The 22,791-nt window shown below is 42.5% G+C and overlaps 1 protein-coding gene across 3 annotated transcripts in view; it reads right to left on the reverse strand.

Moving 5' to 3' along the window:
- CSNK1G1 (casein kinase 1 gamma 1) overlaps positions 1–17,772 on the reverse strand; it is a 119,867-nt gene extending 102,095 nt beyond the window's left edge. For 2 of the 3 annotated variants that reach the window (XM_062583885.1, XM_062583882.1), the window contains exon 1: positions 17,690–17,772. The gene's annotated coding sequence lies outside the window, so the exon portion shown is untranslated. Of the gene's footprint in view, positions 1–17,130; positions 17,215–17,689 lie in introns of those variants that run through there. The other variant, XM_062583883.1, reaches the window with a different exon arrangement.
- Between the last annotated feature and the right edge of the window lie 5,019 nt (positions 17,773–22,791).

The following is a 22,791-nucleotide window of genomic DNA, read 5'->3' on the forward strand; positions in this document are numbered from 1 at the left end:
GCTTCTGTCATAGCAGGGAAGACAACTCTACAAAATCATTTTTTATTCGTTCTCTCGGGAAGCTGGTCTACAGACAGTTTTGAAGTCTTTTGTATTTAGTCTTGTTATTATTTGATTACTAGTTAGCAGCACAAAACTCTGCATAATACTTAAGAAATCCATCTTTAAAATGGATTACCAAATGAAAGCATGGCAACATGATAAAAAAAAAAATCTAACCTAATGGACACTTCTGCACTGCAAAGTCTTCACACAAAGGTAAGAAATCTCCAAATAGTATTAGATGCTGGAACAAAACTTTAGTAGCCAACGTGACGCTCCAGCACTCATCTTGAGTTTGAACAACGAGAAGCTTGTTCAGCCGCACACAGAATTTGAATCGGCGCTCCAGAAACCAACGCAGTCAGTCTTCAAATGAGCCACTATCAGGCTTGGCTCAAGACATGTGCAAGTCAGCAAATTTTAAACCAAAGAGTTCTACGGCCGTATGAAGAAATAAGGTCTTTGTAGACCATTGCTGGTGCACAAGAAAGTCTTTTCAGAAGAACTCACTGTCAAACAGCTTTGGCATAACACCTGGAACATATTACTGTTCCAAGTCAAATATACAGAGACAAACCTCCAAAATATTAATCCAATTTCAAAACTTCAAAGGTACTAACATTTTTAAACACTCCAGAGATCTAAAGCACCTTCAGTGGCAGCGAGGAAACTAGTAGGAGCATCTGTATATACTAAAGCCTCACCCTCAATAGGCAACTTCAAGGCAGAGTCTGCCTAACGGCTAAAAGCAATAAACAGATGAGTTTGTAAAATGAAACATTCCTCTCCTATTCTGCCAACACACAAGGAATGCCTCTTTGGCAGGGGAAAGTTGGCACGACAATCAGAGTTCAGCAAACTTAAGCTGCATGTTATGTGCAAGAGCAAAAGAGTGAGGAAGGAGCAAGGAAGGATCACTTAAGCTGCGCAGTTACGTGAGCGTTTCCCCTCAAAAACATTGCCAAGTTAAGGCAGCTCCCAACATACCACTCCGCCTTGTTCCTATCACATTAGTACCCTCTTTGCTAATGAGGGGATCACGCTACAGACATGCTTTAAATATTCATTCTATCTTCTCTGAGGTTGGTTCCCTAATCTGGTTCATCCAGCCACCTTACAAGAAGGTAGGATCAACACAACCAAGGACTACTGAAGGCTGAGAACTCATTTTAGCAAGGAAACTGCTAGATATGTGACTATTCAGGTTTAGCTCAGGTGGTTAGGGCATGGTGCTGCTAATGCTAAGGTCGTGGGTTCAACCCCCACACAGGGCTATGCTGAGGGTTTGACCAGATGATCTCCAGAGGTCCCTTCCAACCTTATAATTCTATGATTACCCTCACATTGTTCCTTTTTCTTGCCTTATTTCCCTCCTTTACACAACCTGAAGTCATTCTGAAGCCGATAGGTTTTCCTTAGGATTTCCAACCACATGGCAAAACTCCTTCACTCTTTCTTCCATCACAGCTTCAACCATGTGGCAAAACTTCTCCTCCAGTCTTACCCACATCAGAGCTCCACTGTTAGGTGCAACAGAGAACTCTGTGCTTAGCCTTAGCCCACATTTTTAAACTTCAATCAGACGAGAGTAGCTCAAAGATGCCACCTGTACCTCCATCTACATACTGCTCTGGTTGCTAACCCATTAAAGATCACGAATGGATACAGCTCTGAGGAGAGCATTAAAACAACTAAAGCCTCCGAATGCCAACAGAGCTGAACCTAAGAATGAGGCCCATTTAGCTTAGTTTTGAGTCTGAAACTGTAAGTACATGCCTGGTATACAGAAAGAAGAGGGCAAGTGTACACAACTTCTCTGTGCAACTTTTCCAACCTCCAAAATTATTTTTAATTCTGGCCCTTCCCAAGTCAGTTATGTTTCTGCATATTCAGTAATGCTTAATGGAATTTCATCATGAGCTTGCCCAGTCTCCCTCTGAACCCGCACGACCTTTCTGCAGCCCCAACATCCTTTGGCTGGTTCTATGAGTGTTATTCATTGCCTGAAAACCAACCTTCTTCTGTTTGTTCTGAACCTACCTCCAGTTTTTGCCCCCAAATCTCGTAACGGGAAAGAGCGGATCATCCTCCCACAAGGCCGCTCTTGACTGTATTGATTTGACCTAACCTAGCTAACATTAAAGGATTAGCAACGGATGAAAACGAGCACTTCTTGTCAGAAGGGACATGAAGAAAGAGATCAGCTTTGACCGTACAGAATCAGCAAGCAGCATTTTCTGCCAACTAGCAGTAGATATTAAAACTATGCCTGGTGCGCAGGTAAGCAGCAGTGTGCCACAGAGGACCCAAACGATCACGTTAAGGTTGTTTGCAGACTAGGTTTGCCCTCAAAAGACAGGAAAGCAGCAGCACGAGGAGGGGAACGAGTCATATCTTGTTGGGTAAATTTTCCTGTTTTTTCACCAGAAAGATAGTTACATTCAAGACCTGGAGGAGAACAGAGTGCAAAGCTGATGGCCTTAACTGCACTTTAGAAGTAAAGCTCCTGTGCAGATGCAATAATTTACAAATTCCTCTCTGAATACACCCTAAAACTGATATCTACATTTGTTCTGCTCAAATGAAAAAGAAAGGTCAAAGCCAGTAGAAGTTATTCTGGCACTGTACTTGGGCAGTACTCAGAACAATATTTATCTGACACTTAAGTAAAAAAGAAAAACACTGCTGCTTGCAAAAGCCTTGCAAATACCACTCGAAGTATCACTCTCCGTTCCCCTAATTCATGGGTAGCCCACGTTTCAAACACAGCACCACAAGAACATCTAGATCTTAATTTTGCCCTTACAAAGGAAACTTTTGAGTTATATACTGGCACACCCGAGTGCAATCTCTGTGCATGTAAAGGTTTGACATTCCTCATAAGCCACTGAAACCTGCACATATTTCTACAGCTTGCATAACAAGGAGGTGGTTTTTGTTAGTAGAGAGATGCTGAAGACTTCAGAACTGATGCCAATAGTCTTTCTGATGAAAGGGCATACTCAGACGAACGGTGCTTTAAATAAGACTAGGATATTATTAAATTTAAAGATAACAGGTAGACAAGTTCAGATAGAGTCCCATTTATAACACACGAATACCTTAAAAAGAAATTCTTTAAGTCTTTTGAATCATTCAGAACAGACTCTTGCCTTCTCCAAATTATGTTTCATTACACGAAGTTTTCACTGCCTATACTTCCTGGAGGTATTCTCAGGTGGGAGCAAGACTACCTGCTTCCAGTAGTAAGGATCATCTGATACTACACGGCTCAGTGACATCTCAGCAAGGCTACTCCTCCCCTGTCCTCTGGGGCTGAGGATGCTCACTAAGACAGTTATGTTCTACACTTCTGTTACTAGCCTCCACTCCTGAAACTTTGATCTGTTTGATTCAGTCTACAAATTTCGAAGAAAAAACAAACTGGAAAAGCCTACTTAAGAGAAGTTTACTTTTCATTTCCAGATGACCAAAGCTTTTGCAGAACAGATACGTGAGAAACTGTAGCTTGAAAGAAAGCTATTGTTGGACCCTAGGAAAAACCAAGTACACATCCTGAAACAAACCATCTGCTTTTTTTTCTCATATAAGAGCTACCAAAGCAACAGCTAGCCGAGTTCTACTCTGATGACCAAAGTCTCATTCAAACACTACAGCGACAAATCAACAATTCTGTCCCGTTACATTTGTTACACAAATAAGTGTTCGTTCTCAAAGCTGAGCTCTCTTCCATGAAAGGACAAGAAAGTTTCAAGATAACTGGGCAGGTTTGAAATTCTTCTCTTTGCTTACTTGTGCATAGAAGTAATAAGCTAAACTGGAGTTCTGATGTTATGCTCAGGTTGCATCTGAAACTGTTCTGTCCTTGCATCATCCCTTCACTCCTAGAGGTTTCATTTCAGAAAACACAGCCCAGTGAAGATAGAGAAAAATGGTTAATTCACCAAGAATGGTCAAAGTATAGAAAATGTTCTATATAAATGAGCAATTAGAATAAGGCTACCCCACTTCACACATACGGGCCCATCAAACTAACAGCAGAGCAAAGAACCAGAGCTTCTTGTTGGGCTTCTCCTGAAATAAGAGTGAAACAGTGCTGATTAACAGTCTGGGTATGCTGTGAGTTTGGAGAGAAGGACTGAAAAGGAACATACGCCTTTAATAAACATTGAGTTAAGATGGAAGAACATTTAAAACAAGACAGAGTGAAGGTTCAAAATCTTATCAAACAGGATTTGTCTTACTAGACATGGTCAGGTCAACTCCCCAGTTGTGGTCCTGGCTTGGATAGTGCAAGCATGTTCCAAAAAAATCTCCTATCAGCAAAGGATTTTTCTTGCAAGATTCCACTGATTCACATCCCAAGATTAATTTCTTCAGTTCTATATTTATTTTGAAGAAAAATTTAATCAATCATTGTTAGAACACATTGACCTCTCAGCCCTCAAAGCAAAAATGATTTGTTCAACATTCCCTTGTTTAATACATTGGCTTACTAGATCATTAACAGACTCTTAATTCAATGTCCCTTAGAAGGGCTGCTTGCTAAGCTCATACTCCTCCTCCCCAGACCTAGCACAAACTAAGAGCCAAATGCTGCCATTTGGGATCAATTTTCACCCACTTGACAGATTCAGGCCTTGAGAGCTGCCCAGCAGGAAGCCTGCCACATACTCAGATGACACAGCTGGCTCTTTAAAGGCAAGTGAGCCTTTCCAGAAGAAGCCCACTAGACTCTGTTCATCAAGACCACTGCTGTTCCTCAAGAGCTCTGTTCAGGTAGAGTTTAAGTTCTTTGCAGCTTCTAATCCTGGTTCTCTTCCTCCATATATCATCCCCTTTCAAAATGGGCCAACAATCCAGCTGACAATACTTACCAGCTAGCGAGGCAGTTTATTAAGTGGCTACTGGATGTTATTATACAGTTTTAGCTAGTGGTAGTCAAAAAAAAAAAAAAAATCACATAAGAACACTAAGACTAAGAAAATAAACCCATACGCTCCCTCAAAAGTTCTTAAGTCAAGATGTTTGCAGTTGGGAACTTGCACAAGGACCAAATGAGAGCTTTCATGAAAAAAAAAAAAAAGAAAAAGAAAAAGAAAGAAAGAAAGAAAAAGCGTATTCTCCATAAAATGGAGCAAGCCAAACAGCTGCCGCAACCGAGAGTGGGAATTCCTGCTGTTTTCTCCCCTGCCTGTCCTTATCAGACCTACTTGTGAACAAGTCTAATTCATTGTAACAACAGGAAAAAAAAAACAAACTCAACAATAACTGCAATAACTGGATAATTTTGTGCCAGGTTAGAGAGTTAAAGCAGCTCAGAAACAGGTTTGACAAGCACCAGAAGCAGTACATGGGAAAGGCATGATCAAAACCTCCCCTTTTGGGCACAGCAGCTACAACTTAAAGCTTTTAACACTCCACAACAGGGTATTTCAATACCAAGCAAAGAGTAAACTCACAGGCTCAATGTTTAAGTACAAAACTACACCAAAAGCTCCCCAAACATGTTTAAAAAAAAAATAAGACTGAGTATGTATTTCTCATGCTAAAAGTGAGGTTTAATAGTCCAATTTCTGATAAGACTACGTTTTTCTCAGGGATGGATCAGGAAGCTGAGAAACTCAGCAAGCCTCTGCTGCCTCCTCCAGCCTTTCAAATTCCAAAAAGAAAGAGGGTTCATGAAGCTGGGATAACCAAGCACTTGAAATAAGAAAAGTCCTACTGGTGGTCTTCCTAGCCCGATATTCTCTCTCCAACCATGATGATCATAGAGAGATGCTAGAGGGAGCAGGAGCCTGGCCAGTTTTTGCAACCCGACCAGCATCTGCAACTGTTGTGTTAGAGATATTAGTATGGGTACCCCTGTCCAGTCCCATCAGCATCTGCTTTTATGGACCTGCTGTCCACGGATTTATCTGATCCCTTTTTGAATGCATCTAAACTCAGTTTCCACAAACTCCTGGGACAGCAAGACCCAAAAGTTTGTTGCCTGCATTTTAAAGAAATGTTTTCAAACTAAGCAGTCACAGACTTTTTAGTTCCTCCTGGATAGGCAGCTGCTCCATTGCCTTCAATTTAACGCCCCTTCTTTGCATGTTCTCCAACTCCACTGGAGATGCAGTGACCAGAAACACACAATGCAGTTAGCTCTGTCAGACATTCATGTATTGAAATTCACTCAACTTATTACCCAACAATCCTAGTCTTTAAATCAGATTAATATTTCAGCCCTCCTAAAAAATAAAGCAATAACATGTACTAACCGTAGCAAGGAGGAGAGACCAGTGTGCCAATAACAACTAACTCAATGGTAGGGAGACTAGATAAGTCCTGACAGTTCCAACTGGCAAGCAATGCCCATGCCAAATAATACGTTTCTTGCCCACTCATCTGCAAAGAAGTTTCTTTCACAAGCCAAAAAAAACCCCACACCACTCACTGCGCTCCTAAACATAAGCAAGCATAGCAGACACTTGAAAATCCTGTTCTACTTCCCAGCAACAGCCATTCACATTCAGCTGGCAGTCTACTACCAACCTCAGAAGAGTCTGGCATTTGAGAGGATGGCAGCAAAGCTCAAGAAGCCTGATTATACATGGAAAGGAACTTCTTCCTTACTCTCACATGATTAATTATGTATTTAATTAGAATCAGTCTTAAGGAGAAGCTGCTGAAGTTGAACATCAGGGTAAGGCAAACAGTCTTATTTCATGCAAGGAGGCAAATTCACACAACGAAACAGATGCCAGAACTGTCCAGCTCTGTACAGTGTCCCTCACACACTAAAAACTTCTCCCAGAAGCTAGAATAAAGCACTATTTTGTACAGATAAATTAACTTTACCTTGAAGGCAAATATTACCAATCACAAAGTTAGGAGGTTGCTTCTGTATGAAGCCACTCAGAGTAGACTTCCGCTTTCAATCGTTAATCTTCATGTAGTTGACAATTAGAAGTGATCATTAAGAAGTAATCCATACCATGTCAAGTTATATCTCCATCTTCTTTGAAGCCCTAATACCTGCTACTACTGATCACATTGTACCAGGAGATTACTCTTTTGAGCTGCATCCAGATGCCAAGTTAATCACTGCCAACAGCAGCATCAGAAGTGTCAGCAATTATCCAACATAAAAAGCTTTTCATAGTTATAGATGCTCAAAGCTCTGTCCACCACAGAAATGCAGCCTCTACATTTTGATACAGATATCTACAGATAAGCAGCAAAAGTCCTTGTAACACAAGGTCATACCTAGTTTCCTAGAACACTAATTTTAGCCATCTGTGCCTCAGGCAATTCTATTAGTTACTTGAAGAAAGGCTACTGGTGTTGAGCACTGGTACAAGGGCAGGTTCCTTATAACCCCGTTTAATCGCAAATGATCTCAAAACTATTAGCAGGGAGCCCTATCTTGATTTAAAGAGGGGACAGATTTAAGTACTATACAAAACTAGCACCAGGACACAGTGATGCTGTTTGAAGATAGGTTTGCTCAAGTGGTATAAGCTATTGCTACATTCAGTTTTAGAGTTGGTAAGAGAGCCGTTCAAGATGACTTAACAGATGGAGTTTCAACACAAATGCATTTTAGAACACCTCCTTAGCAAGCATATTTCCTACTCTAACATGCCTTGTGCTACAATTACAGCATGCTATAGAAAAGCTGATCAACCAGAACACAGAGACTATTCCAAGCTTTTGTAAATGTTACCAGAGACTGATTGAACAGTTTGTGAAGACAAGCTCCAGTTTACCAAAAGGTGTCACAGGGAACAGCTTTACAAAACATTTTAATAATTTCCAAAGCCAAAACGATGGCAATGACTCAGATTCTCTACAATCAGCATTTAGCGCAGTGAATCTGAAGATTTGTATCAGCAGAAACCCACAGGAGTAGTAGAGCACTGAGTATAGCACTTTGAAACTGAGTTTCAGTGTCCAGAATCACTGCAAGCTTTCCACAGGACCTACACAAGAAAAGTTATAGAATTTGATTCCAAGACATTACAGTGGAATACCTAGAAAGCTTTGGCCCTGCAGGCCTTCACAAACCCTGAGGAATCTCTTCTGATACAAGAAACCCAAATATGAGTGCCAATTGAAAGGGGGGTGGATTACTGATATCACAAAAATAACAAAAATGAGCCCAAGGTTTCTTGCAGTAAGTGCTTAGTATTTGTTGGCCAACTAGATGCCCAAAAGTCACGGCCCAAAACTTAGAGTCTTTAAAAATAGGTGGTAGCGAAGAGGGCTGCCTGACCGCCCAACCTTCATCCCACACACGGGCAGTTTTGGATCCAAACTGCTTTTTGCCAGGGAGATGCAGACACCCTCAAATCCCCCAGCCCATACGCTGCATGCCAAAACCCTGAGCCACAAAGTTCCCCCCCCCAAAAAAAAAACCTGCCTAAGAGCACGTTGTCTCCCTTAAGTTGAAGCACTTTGTTTTCTGTAGAGACCAGAGAGAACAGAACAAACGGTTCCAAACACCACGCTCCAAATCATAGATCTTGACAAGTGAAGGAACTCTGGCACGCACAATAACAGCTAACATTTAGAAATGCTAAAAGACGCTAAGTGCCAGTGCTGTATCCAGTAAATCTAGACAAAAACAAAGGACTGCCTATTGGTTTGAAGGCTAATATCAGTCTTGGATCTTAACCACTGAGTATCAATTTCAGCACAGATATTCTTTCCACAGTAGAACACAGACTAACTAGTAGTTTACCATCACTACTGTTGCATCTGTCACCAATAAAACTGAAGCCTTAGTGCTGCCAGTACTATACAAAGTTGTTTCAGAAGTAAAAACCCTTTCCAAACAGAGGACAGCTGGGAAACAATATCAGATGCCTTAAGCAGCTGCAGTCCTGATCTTAGTTGCAAGAGGATCATCCAGAGAACCTGAGGGCCTCCAAACCATCTAATCTAGCCCTGATGCTTTGGCACTAGGTTAAGCCAGCTAAAACAGTCTGCGACTGGCTAAAAACACAGAGCAAGCATTTCTCTGGGGCAAGTAAAACCACCACGCTGCCTGGTGGAAGCATGCAGAGAATGCATTTTGGAAGTGTTTATTTCCACCTAAAAAGTTACTTAATGCATGTGCTGCTACAACATCTCCCTTCCTACTAACAGTAGGCTGTTATCTGCAACTCCAACCATGCCAAAAGCATGTTGCCATAAAGTAACAGCAAGAGAATATGTTCAGGTGCCTCCTAAAAGGCAAGACTTTTGAAGTCTAACTTGCACTTGAAGTATGGACTTGCAAAGTATGTGGTCTCCATCTCATTAAAATTAGGAGCTACTGGTTAATAAGTTTAATTTGTTCATTGAAGCTTGTTCTTTTAAGTTCTAGGAAATAAAAACCAAGCTGCAGAAACTAGCCTGGCACACTGCAAACAGCTAAGGCAGTTATGAGGTACCTAAGGACAGTCCAACTAGGCAAAGTAGCATTGCTGCAGGATTAAAAAAAAAAAAAAATCCAATCAGTAGACTTCAAAAAAGTTCAACTGTTTCAGGTGTTACAATTGCCAGAGTTTTCCCTGTTAGAGGAACAATTTTGTAAGCTGTATTTAGAGGACTTCCTCTCGTTTAATATGCCTAAATAGAAGTCAAATCAATAAGGAATTCTGAGATTCCCAAGGCATGAAGGCTTCAAGACCAGTAAGTCTTCTGAGACACTGGAATCACTACACTGCAGAAACTTACCTACCGAATTTTGTCAAATAAGCAGTAATAATTCAATTTATTTTTTCTGTAAAATGCCCTCTGTTAACATGAGAGCTTGAAAAAGACTGTATCATTTAATTTGCTTTATTTCTGCAAGCCAGATGTTACCCATAACAAGTATTTGAGAAAAAACATGCAGCTTTAAACCCCATAATCTTCTGCTACATAAAACAAGTTATGAATTTGCCAGCTTCATAACAAATTGTTAAGATCAAAGTTTCCATATTTTACAACGTAAAACAAAACTAAGAAACAAGTACTTCAGACTGGCTATAACAGAGTTTAAGTATGCTTCTCCTACAACTTGATTAACCTAGTTTTGTCACTAGAGTACGGTGATTCCTTGTGGACCAGGAAAAAAAAAAAAGAAAGAAAGAAAAGAGTAGCTCGATGAAAAGCTGGTGTTCCAGAGTTTTCTTAGCACCGTTAGGAGCTGCACAAACTCATCATCAAGCTCTGTCGATAGAAACAATACATTAAAACATGTATATGGGACAGTTGACTACTCAAAGTACTTAATAAATTATGTGGCCTCCTCTAAAGAACCACGTGCAATTCGGCCAGCTCATCTTAGAAGATTACAGAAACATGGCAGCTTCAGAGCAGGCCAGCAAATTCAGGACTGGAAAGAAAACTTCACGTCTTTGTAAACACCTGCAGTTTTCCTAGCCTGATTTAATCATTAAGGAATAATTTTTTAAAAAGTAGTATAAGAGAGGAAGACAACAGAACAGCTTTCCCAGTGTCACAACTGAATATCCAAGTCCTGCATTAGATGGTAAGGCTATCAAATCCAAGCCATTCAATTACCTTCCGCAAAGCAGGAACTGTCAGACTAATCTTCAAGGTAGAACTGCTGTCAGCTCCTGAGACTATTAAGTTATTACCCAGAGGAGATCTACTCACAGGAGAGCAAACTAAAACACAAGGTTCAGACAGGTAAGTGATACCTGTTCATTTTCGAAAATGAGCTGCTCTGAACACATCCTGCAGGAAGAAATATGGTATGAAAAGCCAAAAGAAAATGGTTACAAGTCTCGCACTAATTAGCACTGCGCTGTTTTTGCCAGTTTCTAGAAATAAGCAGTCTTCCACACGGTAGGGTTTGCTGAACCACACATAAGTTATCTGTTCCCATATAAACAAAACATTTTTAACAAGGAGTTAAGGTATCTTCTCCCTCTGTTGAAAAAAAAAACCAAAACCAAAAACAACAACAACAAAAAAAAAAACTCTAGATGGACTTAACATGGAATATAGCTGTGACCTAGGCACAAGACTAAGCATTTACCCCTCAGTAACATAACCTGTAGATTACAGCTTCCATACTGGCATCTTCGCTGCTATACTTTGAAACCTTCAATCCTTACAGCTCTCCGTAGACCCAGATTAATGCTGCCACAATTTCACCAAAACCAAAAGCTCTGTACAGCTCAAAAGGGCATATACATGCACGGATAATGTCCGACAGTAAGCATCACGGGCCTGTCCTTCACACTGGCACTTTGATTTGTCAGATGCATGCTTCGGGGGAACTAAAACCTATACAGGAACCCAATTTGATTTGGGCGATTTGGTTATAAATTTCAGATAAACTTCACACAGGACCACTCTGTGATCACCCATTTGGGTGAGACCAGGCTCCTAAATAACACCGGGAAGAAGTTGTTGGCTGTGGTCCACACGGGTACCACCAACACAGGTGAGAGAGAAGTTTCTGTAAGCAAAATTCAGGCTGAGAAGAGGTTGAAGACCACGAATTCTTTCTGTGCTAGCATTTCAAAGAATTGCTACCACACCAAATCAATCAAAATAGCATCAGGATACCAGCACTTGAAATCAGGATTAAAGACCCCTCTGATACTTCAAAACAAGAGTAGAGAAAGCCAGCAGGCACAGAAGAGCATATATTTGAGGACAATGAAGTGTTTGGGGAAAAGAAACAGATAAGAACTATCTACTCAAAAAACCACCAAACAAGGAAAACCCTAGAGGTAAGACAAGAGTTGGCAATAAATATAAATAACAATATAAAAAATATATAAAATCAGAAGCTAGACGATCAATACAAGTGAAATAAATGGAAAGACAAAACCGAAACATAAATGTGTTTCTGCACAGAAATTGTAGTCTGGAAGTCTAGAAGAAGGATGGAGAAACTCAGATACCCATTTTTAATGCGGTAATACGGATGCAGCAGGTATGCTGAAAATACAGTGGAGGGCAGACAAATCGATAGGACACTAATACCACATTATTAAGGATTAAGGAAGCCTTTGGAGGATCTAAACTTTCTTTAGCGCACGGAACCATTCAAGTCACATAAGTTTGCTGCGTCAGCAAGAAACGCCATATAGATGAGAATTCTGGGCTTAAGTAAGAAAAATACAGTATTAGCCACCCAAACAGCAATAGCAATGGACACAGTATCACCAGAGGGCTGTACAAGCTGGAAACACGGTATTAAACGGAGATCTAGAATGCCTCCACGTAAACTGAGCAAGCGTTGTGTCAATACGTAAGGCCAAGACTAAGTTCTTAAACAGCATAAAGCAACTCCTCCCTGACAGCACACGAGATGCAGCAATTCCTGACTTCATCTTGAACAGTGAGTAGAGCATTAGTAAGAGCCGCTATCGTCCAATCTGACCATATGACAGAAGTAACAGAAGCCAACCTATTCAGTACAGCAACGCTAAACTACTGAGAAAAAAAAGCTTTTTTTTCTTAAAATGAATTATACTTTGCAACCACAAGTAAAGTCTTCACAGATGGCATGAAAAATATCTGAAGACGCTATTCAAAAGCTCAAAGCAAGTGCACTTCAAAAGAGACTGACCAAAAAAGTCACGTGATTAAGCGCTAGGATAAATAATTATAAGATGATGCCTCCCAAAAGTTAAACTGTACTTCACACTTAATTCACTGACTAAGCCCTGTTCACTTCTGCTCTCCTCTTTCAGCCATGGTAAGGCAAGTCAAATAAAATTTGAGGAGCAGCTTACTAAAATCGTAAGAACTAAGATCTTTTCAGCATGTATCTGGAAAAGGAAAACTGCCAGAGAGCCAGTCGAGCAGATAAAGTGCCAGGGGGACAAGAGGACCACTCAAAAGTCAAGCCCAGATAACCACCTCTCTTTACATCCACGCTCACCATGGAGGAGGATAGAGAACTTCCTCACTTCGGGGTTCTTCTGTGTGGAGGGACCACAAGAGGACCCATCTCCAAATGGAGAGTCTGTAGGAGGTTCCTGACCAAATGGCCAGAGCCCGATTGCATTTGCTCAAACACTGAGGGAACTCGAGCATAAAACAGCAACGTGACAAATGCCACGTGTAGCTTCCCGCTTAAAGCTGTCCTGGGATACCTGACAAATGCCACGGGTAGCTTAAAGCTGTCCTGGGATACCTGAAAAACACTTACATCAGTTCAAAAAGACAGATTCAGAGGCATCCGTGCAACCACAAACTAGGCAGGCAAACTGGGCAAATCGACGAAGCTGTCCTAATGAACAAACTAAGTGGACACAGGGATAATTATATTTTATAAAATGAAGTCACGTCTCAAGAGTCAGAGGTTGTTGGGTTTTTTCTTTCTGAAGGAGTCAGAGCACATCCACAAGAAAAAGGCAGCTAATACATTGCATTAAGAAGTATACACACACACACACACACACACACACACAGAGTGACAAGATCCTTCACCAAAGCTCTTCAGGGAACTGAACCGCCATAAGATAAAAGGAAAGATCCTTCACATACATAAATAACTGGCTAAAAGAGATAAGGGCGGAGAGAAGACAGGCATCACTGGTCTGTTATGTAGTGGAGAGAAGTCAACACAGCTTCTGTCGGTTTAACTACATCAAACTATGTAAGAGAAGATAATACTAAGATGACAACATTTGCTACTCTGAATAATTTAACTTTATCAGTAAATAATTAGGAATTGCAGCAAAATCTTGTGATATGAGTGGATGATCAAATTCAGCAAAGCAATCAGGAACAACAATCTTAAGTTAAAAAAAACAAAACAAAACAAAACAAAACAAACAAAAAAAAAAGACAGACAGAACAAGCTAACCCCAGGAATGAGATACCAGGGCTCCAGCAGAGTATTCCATGCAAACAGTAGCTCTGTGGGTTTTTTAATCATTATGGAGCAAGTGCAATGCCTGTAATTATGAAGAAAATAGAACAAAATACAAATCTATAGTATATCATGTTCTCTAAAGAGGCACCTGCACCATAAACATCATGTGCCGATCTGATCACTGCTTTTGCTAATCTCCCTTCACTTGCCTACGCTGCCCCTCCTGCCATCCCTATCCCAAGGAGCCTGGACTATAACTGGAATGACACGACAAGCAAGAAGAGACAGAAAGGAAAGGCTAAGAAGATCGGGACAATTCAGCCTAGCTAGGAGAGGAAACTGCTAGGATAGGAAACTACACCTTCCTAAAATCAGGGAGAAAGTGAAGAAATACATTACAAATTTAATTTTTGCTAATTTTATGACACCCTCCCAGTTCATTTGCTGTCTCTTTCAACACAAGCAGGTATAGTGTTCAGTTTTGTGACTCCATGCACAAGGTATGGAACGTTGGGATGATTCAAAACAAGTGGACAAGCTCACGGAGCACAAATATGAAGGTTATTAAATTCAAGGATTGCTACACCTGGCTCAGGAAGTTCATGAGCTGCTGGCATGAGAAAAACAGAGCAGTATTTCCCTAGAATGGCTTTGCTGTGTTAGTGCACTCCTCTCTCAGTGCATCTGCTACTGGTTACTAGTAAACAGGATACTGGGCCAGATGGATTTCTGGTCTGATCTAGTATGACTTTTTATGGCATTACACAGGATTTCATCTGTGAGCCTTAAAGCGTGCAGCATCTGATTACTACTTAAGAGTTGGAAGTGAGTTTAAAAAGCACATACAAAAAGGGTGATCTCAGAAATTTAAGGCCACTAAGCTAGCAGTGGCCTGTGGACTAGGTTGTACTTACAGTCTCATCCAGCTAATAATTCCCCTTGCAATGGAGTTGGGTGAACCTGTCTGCTGGATCAATCTTGCCAGAATATTTTCCATCAGTGACTTTGGCACAAGAAGTTGAAGTGTTGTCGATACAGACAACTGGAACAGCGTTAAAACTCCCGAATAAGAAAAATACAGATGGAATGGAACAAGACAAGGACATATCCTTTGGAAATTGCAAAAAAATTTGATTTATGAGCTTTCAATTAATAGCACAGGGAAAGAAAGAAACATAGAATATTAGCCTATCGCCACCACCTGTGAGCCACCAATTTGATCCAGTAGTGAAAGACACTGACACGAAGTTATCCATCCCTATCTATCGTACAACATCCTAGCGAGAGCTTCGTTGGCATTCTGTGTCCTGCCTGGTCGGTCATGTTCAGGGATTACCTTATAAAAACGCAGGCACAGAACAGCATGAGAGAATTGGGAAAAGAGAAACCACAAGGCTGACCTGCATAGCTGGAGAATAGGGAGCCAAGAAGGGGAAATGGAGTGCTTGCTGAAAGCATGGAAGAGCTATTTTTATGAAGGACAACACTGGCACATGAACAAATAGATAGGTACTGGCCACACTGTCAGGAGAATTGGAAGCAAGTTTCCAATCACTACAGCTAGAGGATAACAGATCAACACAGCAAGAAACCCAGACTCTCCTAAACCAGCATGGACTTTAGGCAAGCAAGCAAAAGTGTGCTATATAGCTATAGCTTTCCAGTATAAAGAACTGTGCCCTGTTTTTGCAACCTAACTGCTCTTCAAAAAAAAAAAAAAAAAAAAAAAAAAAAAAAATCACCAGCTGGACTCTTTGCTGAGTTCAGAAAAAGCAATTTTGAGGCAGGCAGTGTGTGAAAAAACAGTTGCATAGTTGCAAAGTTTAGGTATTTATGCAAGACTTAATTGCAGAGCACTAACTCTATCAAGCTGATATTTCAATAGGCAGCAGTACTTTTGCCAAAGGGTTTTTCAATGTCACCTGTATTGGGGTACCACTACACTAGGAGCAGAAACTTCAAGGCAAGAACAGAGAACGTGCAGGCCTTACTTGCAAAAAAACACTGTTAAGAGTCTAATTGTACTTTAGAGCTGGACACTGCACGTAGCCTCTGACCTATATTCCTTGACAGGATTATGTCTAGCTTCCCTCTCTATACAAAAATCCGTGGAGCAATGATATAGCGCGGGACGCCAGTACAAGACATCCTGTAAACCTGCAATGGAAACATACATTCAGGCTACTTTGAAATTTCAGTTACGGTTTAGCTCAGCCTCACCATTACCTTCCAAGCTCTCTAAGTAGACTTTTTTTTAAAAAAAAAAAAAAATCACTAAGACAGTTATCTGTTTCTAAATACCACGATATTTAAAATCAAGATCCTTCCTCACCTAACTGCACCTTGCCAGTGGTCACCTTCCCCGCACAAGGACTCTAGCTATTATTTGTCAGAGGAATTATCTAGTTTTGGGAGGTTGGACTAGATGATCTCCAGAGGTCTCTTCCAACCTTACTAATTCTATGATCTCCAGTCCATACCTAACTGGAAAAGTTCTAATAACCAGCAAGGCTTCAGAGAGTGAACATTCTGTAGATCTCTTTACAAAAAGAACAGCTTAAATACAAAAACTAAATTCTAGCATTAGTAGTATTTCACTGCATAGGCTACGCTTCCAAAACTTCAACTGCCATACAGCAAGGTATCCTCCACAGCTTTTACAACCTTAAGAAAATAATCGCTCTAAATTTGTACCTTAAAGACACTCTTTGCACTTTGAAACGTGTCTGTGGGAAAGCACTGCTAATGTTTGGTAAGAGCTTTGAAACGGGAACAAGGCTTATTCTTTTCAGTCCCTCCATCATCCTCTTCCCTGAAGGTTGACAGAGACCAAGTTACAAAGATAGTATTAAAACAAACAAACAAAAAAAAATCTAACACATCAAAACAGAGACTTAGAAAACATAGTTCATTTTGCATGTAAATGAAAGTCAGTAGCTGAGGAACTGAGAAAAGAAAAAGGCAAGAACTGAGGAGCTCGGGGAGTGGCAGCATAAGCTGGTTACACATATGCATTAGGTCACTGATTAAAAAAAAAAAAATCAAGCCCAAGATCCCACCCACAACAGTGCGACTCCAACTAGGCCACTCTGAAACCAATATGAGAAATGGGGAAGGTGGAAAACATCATACAAAGTTAGCGCACAGGAGGCAGCAAATATTAGAAAACCCAATATGAGCTTGAAATCCATATATATGAACTCATACAGACTGGGGAAAAAAAAAAAAAGTCACCTCTGAGCGAGGCTGAAGAGAACAGTTACCTGCTTTTGTTCCAGGCAGTGAAACGGAGCCCGAGCAGAAGACAAACACGCTGCGAGTGCTCTGGAGTCGAACTATCCCTGACCCTTAAAGTTTGATACCGTGATAAACACCTCAGCTCCTAGACGGATGGGGCTGGAAGCGCTGGGCATTACGTACAGCTCGTTTCCCTTAGACACGGGAACAGGATTAGATTTAAAAGTTCTTGCTAAGATATCAGTGCTAACCCGACGGGGCGGGGGGGGGGGGGGAGGTGTGCTGGTTACCTGCTCCACGCTCACAGATTGCGGGTCTGCCCAGAGTTAAGAGCAACGTTTTTAAATCCACCCCTCTGAATCCCATCATGGCAGCCGCGTTTCGGATAAAGCGGCTAGTCCCCCCGGCGGCGGCGGCGCCGCGGCCCCCGCAGCCCCCAGCCCGGCTCCGCAGGCCGCCGGCTTCGCGGATAAGGGGGCAGCGGCGGGGTCCCCGCCGCGATACGCTCCGGCGCCGCTGCCCCCGCTCGCACCGGCCCCCCGCGGCCGAAGCGCGGCTCGCCCCCAACCAGGGCCGCGGCCGTACCTGGCTCCGGCGGGCGCTGGGCTCCCCGGCGGGCGGCTGGGCCGCGCCGAGCCCCGCCGCTGCTCTCCGCGCCGCCGCCGCCGCCGCCCTCCTCCGCCGCCGCCGCCGACCCGGAAGTGCTCGCCGCCGCCACGCCCCCCCGCCGCGCGCACCGCCCTATGGCAGCGCCCGCGCCGCGCCGCCCGCAATCGCTTCCGGGGCGCCGCCGCCGCCGTAGCAACCGCGTTCCGTTGCTACGCGGAAGCGCCGCCCGGGCCTCCCTGTCGCCCGCCGGCGCCGCGTCCGGAGCGTAATTCAGGAGAAAACGAAGCACAGTTCGATTAAAGACTAATATTTTACTATTCTTTTTTGTTTGCTTTTTCTCTTTTGTTATATATTGGCTCGTTTCCTGGGACTGCTCTGTTACAAGGTTGTTACCGAGTCACGCTGTAAAGTTAGGTGTGAAAAATAATATCAGTGCCATTGAATCTTCAATAAAAGGAAGCGCCACCGGCATCTGAGCGCTTTGAGAATGTTAGGACCTAGTGTTCGTGTTTTTTGAGTGCCAGAAAGACAATATGGTGCTAATTCACCAAAGCAGCCTATGCGATTTTGAAAGAGGAGTGCACCTCAGCAGAAGGCTTGGAGGGCAGCCGCGTAAGATTTTGCATTTTGAAATCCACTTGGTGGTTTATCGTGGATAGCAATTCCACTTCTCTGAATTTTCCGGCTTCTGCTCTGAGCCAGCCAGAAGCTCCCAAGGGTCTTAATCTCAGTTCTTAATTATCTTAATTCCCAAGCCTGCTCTTTATCGTCAAATAATTTTTGGCTGAGTAATCCTTTTGATAAATTGTAATAAATGTATGGTTTCTGGTTAGCCCTGTAATAATCCCATGAGAGTTTATCAGAAGAATGGCACATGTGTTTAAAGACATATGGAGAGAAGAGAGCTTGCAGCCGACAGAGGAGCGTGTTAGGCTGGTTAGGACCATCCGACTGGAATAGCAGCAGACACCAGCTTTAGCTTCTCCAGCTGAGGCGGGTGAAAATTAGAACCGATTCATGGGCTCATGAGCACATTATTTCTAGAGAAAGAAAACGTCTTGCTGCTGCTGCTTCTTTTTTCTTTCTCTTCTTTTTTTCTTTTCTTTTTTCTTTTTTTTCTTTTTTTTTTTTTTTTGAAATTGCTGAATACAGTAAAGGAAGCGTCTCCAGTTGAGACCCGACCGTTTTATTGCTGTGGGGTGATGGGTTGAAGCTGGTGGGCAGAACAATAACCCTTTGTTCAGGGGAAAGAGAAGAGACAACGAAGCGCCTGTTTAATTATTCTATCGAAGCGCCTGTTTAATTATTCTATCGATGGGAGGCTCTAGCCAAACACAAGCACAGTGAGTGTCTGAGCCTTGTGGGCAGCGAGGTTGCCCTGCAGGCCAAAAGCAAACGTAAAATCATCTTGGATCATTTGGAGGGCTGCTGGACACTCGTGTGCAGAGAGGCAGAGCCAGTGACCGAGTCTCCTGAGAGAAGCGTGAGAAAGACTTTTCCCAAAAAAGGGAAGTCTGAAGACAGAAATAGCGGCACGCTGGACAGAGAAAATCTTCGTCCGGGGGATGCTGTGAGCTCAGGGGTTTCGGCACAAGTGCTGGGGCAGTTGGATTTCCCACGGCAGGGTGGGACCCTGGCAGCCCGACAGCTGATGGCCTGCTCTCCTCGATGCGCTAATGCCTCCTCTCCATCCGCGTCCGTACGGCAGGGACATCTGCTCTCCCCGCTGAACAGCTGCCTCCTCTGCATGGCCTCGTCTGGAGTAACAGGAGGGCCAGTCTCCTTCCGATCGGATCTGTCCCATTGGGAGCAGAAGGGTCATCCTACGTAGAGGAAAAAAAAAAAAAAAAAAAAAAAAAACCCAGTCTATTATTTTTCTGATGCAGTGGCAGGATAAATCTGCCAGGAAAAGCTTGCAAATGCTCTGAAGCTGCAGCGTTCTGTGATCATCCCACGTTACTTGAAAAGGGAAAAAGCAATGAACTCTGTGCAACTTTCTACCCATTCCCATGTCCTACTCCCCCTGTTTTCCTTCTTTCTCTGCCTTCCTCGAACACCCAGCAGTATGCACATTGGCTTTATGGTCCAAAATTCATCCAGGAAACAGGACAAGCAGTTGGCTGCTTACAGCGTATAGCCATCCAGAAGACAAGACAGGAGAAAATAGCACAGGAAAGGTCTAAGTAGCCCCAACCTGAGCTGAAAAGGAGCTCCAGGACCTTCTATGCTCTGGGGCATGGGTGGGGGTCCTCAGGGCTGTGACATTCCCAAGATCAAGGGTCATAAAAATAATTCAGAGTGTAAGCAGAAAATTCTAGATATTGGAGGTCTGAGAGTCATAAAAAAGAAAGATTTTTTTTTTCCTCAGGAGCTGGGAAAAATTCTGGGATCTTCTGCTGAACCCCACCAGATAGTGCTGGTAACTTGACCTGCAGTCGGAGGCATGACAGCATCCACTGAATCACATTAGCTAGGGGACGTTGCTGGCTCTGACGAACGTAAAAGGCAGAAATATCTTCCTGCAGTTGGAAGCAGCAGCTAGAATTCATTTTTGAGGAAGAGTTTTGGGTAGGCACGCTATGTTACTGCAGGTACTTGTTGCTAAAAAAGTTGTGTTGTTTATCCTGCAGAAAGGCAAATGCACTCCAGGACTGTAGCTCTTGTTACTGGAAAAAGGCTAAGTGTGTGTCGCCCTGGTCACTGGCACAATCAAGTGTTTGCAATCTGGAGAGTTTGCTGACATCTATTGTCAGCACCGGGTATTTTTTTTTCTTTCGGTGCATGTTTGTAAAAGGAATGTAAACGTTGAGGATAACAAATTGGCCAATGCTGAGTTACAGTGAGTGGGTCTTGCTGTTGGTACCAATTGTCAGCTTGTTTCTGTATTTTAGAAAATAATCTTAAAATCATAGAGAGCATTCATGAGAGATAGGTTTAAGCCGTTTTTGTATTCCCCCCCCAATCAAAAAATCAGTGAGTTGCGGGATTTGTATGGATTTAAACAGAAGAGCATCATTATCAAAAAAGAATTTTTAACTTAATAGGAATGGCCAATGAACTAAGGAACTAGAATGTAAAAATAGAGAACTACTTTGTAACAATAATAATAATAAAAGACTAAATTTTCAGTTGATTGTTCCCCTAAATTCTTAGAAAGTCCCTTTTTCCCTGAGTCTCTAGAAATCCTGTTGCCTGGAGAAAACTTACGTTACATTGTGTAATATCACACTGAATATTGTAATATAGCCAATAAATCCTTGTCTTAAATTCATTTTCAGCATTGTATGCTGCCCTTCCTTACCACATTAAACTTTGAAAGTTCTGGATGAAGGCGTTTGCAGCTGCAGAGAGAAACTGTGCACCCAACACACTGACGTGTTTGGGGGTGGCACAGCTTGGGCACAGAGAGGGATGGTTGCTCTCGCCGGCTCCCTCTCAACTTGAGAAAAGGTCAGCTCACCGCTTCTCCCCCATATGCTGAGGTTACGGTTCCGTATTCCCACCGGGAAGTGAACGTACACAAGTGAATGCCTTTATCGAGGTCTGGAGACGTGCCTTGTCCGGAAAGCGTGCCCAGCTGCCCGGAGGCGAGAGGGCTTCAGGCAGCATGCAGTCCCAGCTGAGCCCTGCACACCTTCTCAGTGAAAACCAGCTGGTGTATGAACACGTCTCCAAAAAACGTTAGAGTCCTTACAATCCCTGTGGGAGAAGCAGTGGGATAGGAAGAGGTCACGGATACTTTAATCTGCATACTACTCCTCCACAGAGTTTCTCCTCTAGCAGTTTTCTTCAGTGCTGATATCTGCTGCTCCCCACTGGGATGTTCAGTGGTCTGTCCCTAGACACACCTACACTGTACTTTGCACCAGCATCACTAAATCGGTCCAATTTCTGCATACTGCTTAGAGGAAACTTGTGGCATCCACTTTTTAATTTCTATAAAATTAAAGTGGAAAAACTTATAAATGGAAAGTTTAATAAATATCCTTTTATATGCCGTGCATTTGGTGCAAGAGTTCCTGTTCTACAGCAAACACAGTGACTTTGGGTCTTCCAACACTGCAGTTCCTTATACAAACATTAGGATTTTATTTGAAATATTCCTACTAAGGATATCTCTTTATTAGGAGCAAAAGCTTTTTTGATAGAGTTTTGCTATTTTATCATTTTTTTCCAGCAGGGTAGACATATACCACACAATTATTTCATAATCAAACTCTTTTTATGAATGCTGTTCACATCACAGCTTGCCTTCAAAAGCAAAGCATCTTATATTCCTGTTTTGCAACACTTTTTTTTTTTTTTTTTTTTTTTTAACTATTTAAGGACTGGCATGTCAGAACAATCCAGAAACTGTTTATTAAGGCCTTCAGCAGAGACCAAAGCATCACTGCTTGATCACCAGCCTGAGAAACCCTATGAGATTCACGCTGCTCTTTGAATTTTGTCAAGAATAACTCTTATTCTTCCTCCCTTCCCCTGCTTAGTTTCACAGGCCTCGTGCTAATACTAAACATGATTAACACAAGAGTTAATGGAGCCTGAAGCTGATGTGCAGCTCTGATAAGGAAAAGTACAGTTTGATCTTGGAACGATCAAACTGACCAGACCGCGTGTTCAACAGCCCAGCCTCCACACAGGAGGAAAAGTGTTTGGTGGAAACACCCCAAGAAGCCGAGCATGTATTGGCACAGGCATAACAGCAGACGTGCAGTGGCACAATGGCAGGAACGGTAACGTGTCTGGGTATTGATCGTGGCCTTGGGGAGGGTTTTTTGCTGCTCCCAGGCAGTTTTAGAGAAACAGGGCCTAATATGTGATTGAAGAACACATCTAGTTTGGCAGGTTAAAGTGGCAAAAGAAAGGCCAAGATAGAATACAAGAGCTGCAGAGGGAAAAGGCAGCAGAAGAAACCACCCACGGTACCTCTGGCTTGGCATCTAAACTAGCGCATGCGCAGCTCAGCAGTAGCTTGGATATACAGAACCGTTGAGGAACGCCCGTGCCTGGTCTCACGGAGGGTATGTGAACTCTGTCATGCAATTTCCCCACATAAATAAGCAGGAATATTACTAAAT

The sequence above is a fragment of the Rhea pennata genome, chromosome 10 (genome assembly GCF_028389875.1).
Source record: "Rhea pennata isolate bPtePen1 chromosome 10, bPtePen1.pri, whole genome shotgun sequence".
NCBI classification, from domain to species: domain Eukaryota; kingdom Metazoa; phylum Chordata; class Aves; order Rheiformes; family Rheidae; genus Rhea; species Rhea pennata.